Genomic DNA, 2,364 nt, shown 5'->3' with positions numbered 1-2,364 from the left:
ATGGAAGAATGAGAATTTGAATACTGCATTTGGGTCCTTGGTGAGAAGCTTTCATAAGGATAGAAACCTACTTGAAAAATATGATGAAGTTAGTGAGCAGAAAATAGTTGGGAGGTCACTAAGAACAAGTCTAAACAGGCTTATCATCCTGCAATAACATCACATAATGTGTATGATACTTCAGCTGCTATAATGCAAAGTGGGGAGGGAGAATTTAAATGAATGTCTTCACAGAAGTCCAGCTATATGCGTATTACTACATTTGTATAGTGTCTTGTTTTCCATGCAAAGTGTCATATGGTTTCGCCCTTCATAAAGGTGAATTCATTGATGCTGTCTGTTTACGTTATGGCTTTACACCATCATTGTTATCATCGCACTGTGTGTGTGGTAAGGATTTTACCTTGTCTCACGCCCTTAGCTGCCCACATGGTGCCTTTCCAATTATCCGGCATAATGAAGTACGAGATTTGACTGCTAGTTTGATGACAGAAGTGTGCCATGATGTCCAGGTAGAGCCTCACTTACATGCCCTGTCTGGTGAGGTTATGCATCACCGTTCAGCTGTGCTTGATGATAATGTCAGAGTGGATATCAGAGCATCTGGTTTTTGGAGGTGCTTACATCATCGCACCTTTTTTGATGTTCGCGTTTTTAATTCTTTTGCAGCCTCCAATCGGTCTACCACCTTGGCTGCCACTTTTCGTAGGCATGAGGCTGAGAAGCGTCGTGCTTATGAGGACCGTATACGCGAAGTAGAGCATGGCAGTTTTACCCCATTAGTTTTTTTCCTCCTCCGGTGGAATGGGGAAAGCAGCCACTACCACCTATAAGCATTTGGCTCAATTACTCAGTGAGAAGTGGAGTTCCCCATATTCAGTGGTGATGGTCTGGCTCCGTTGCAGTTTGGGGTTCTCTTTGCTTCGCTCCTCCATTATGTGCATCCGTGGTTCTCGATCATGCTCTAAGCATCCTGGTGTGCCCCCGGCAGTAGATCTCGCCGTCGCAGAGGGGCATCTACCAGTTCACTAACATTCCCTGGGCTTCTGTAGGTTCTTTTAAGTGTCTTTTCTGTAGGTAAATTCTTTCTTTTTCCCTTTTTATGTTGCTCTTCTAGCTTGTTGTCTATAGAGACGTGTGGGTGGAAGGGAGTGCCATTAGGGCCGGATAAAAAAAAAAGTGTCATAGTCACTGACATTTGCAAAAGTATGTTTGAAAATTGGTTGATATCCAAAAAGATGTAAGTAGCACGTATGATGATTCCTCTGGTTTAAAGATGCTCATGATTCAGGTAATTTTCCCTTTTAACTTGAAAAGGTACACCACTCCTTGTAGCTTACAAGGCCTGTTACTGTATATTGTTTTTCAGTTGCTATATGCCTGTTACGTAGGCTAGCCCCTACTGAACTTTTATATACATCATTTCAGTGCCTGGCTACACCCCTTTGACAAAAATAGATAGCTAACCTTTAATATGGTACTTAAACACCCTTTATGCATTGAGTGAAGGTTTATTTCTGTAGCTCAAAGCCTGTTTGCTCACGTTGCTGTTGGACAGCCGTACCAACACGCAAACAAGGAGACATGCAGTTTTTGACAAACCAATGACAGGAAACCATGTGCGTGTCCACTGTGGGGGTGCTCTTGGGTTAAAAATGAATAGCGAATAGCATAAATGGAGGAGGGTGGTGAATGAAGTGTCAAAGATCTGGAGGATTATTCTCATCTGAAAAAGTGGTCCAGTCTGGGAAAACCGGTCTTATTGTCTATAAAAGTATTGAGACATGCTGGTTTTAAGTATTCAGTGTGCTGTAGCTCACCAATGGATGAAGCTATGAGTACCAAATTTTCACATGTTTTATACCAATTACTTACCTTCCAGAGCATCCACCATACAAGTAGCCAACAGCTAAGTTTCCTGCCATTTGAGATAGATTTTAAACTGAGGTTAACTGTATCAGGCTAGCTCCAAAGGGGTGGAAGGCAGGGGCCGGAGGAAGGCAAGAGGCTATTTAAAAAATTAAAGAGGAAGGTGCAGGGGTGATAATTATTACCCCATAATTATGTATCAGCCCAGTTTCTATAGATATTGTATTCATCACTGGTTTTAGTCAACTGAAAAGTAACAAAATGGCACTTTTGATCCACCTGCAGCTCTCCATTGCAATGACTATTAATGTTCTTAATCACATGATATTACAACATTCAAGGTCTCACAAATGTGACGTAAGCCATTACTTCAGCTTTGTGTGATGTAGGCTGACTTAAGCATTTCAGGTAACCAAATTACTTTACATGCACCTTGTTGTTATACGTGTTGAATGAATTGCATATTATCTAACAAGTATGGATGGTAGTAGTGTT

General features: G+C 41.5%; 1 pseudogene; it reads left to right on the top strand.

Annotated features, from left to right (window-relative positions):
* The first annotated feature begins 218 nt into the window (after positions 1 to 218).
* Positions 219 to 1,032, top strand: LOC136246484 (uncharacterized; annotated as a pseudogene).
* Positions 1,033 to 2,364: the final 1,332 nt, after the last annotated feature.

This window comes from Dysidea avara, chromosome 1 (genome assembly GCF_963678975.1).
Source record: "Dysidea avara chromosome 1, odDysAvar1.4, whole genome shotgun sequence".
Lineage (NCBI taxonomy): Eukaryota > Metazoa > Porifera > Demospongiae > Dictyoceratida > Dysideidae > Dysidea > Dysidea avara.
The sequence above is the reverse complement of the archived record's forward strand: the minus strand, read 5'-3'. Positions and strand labels throughout refer to the sequence as shown.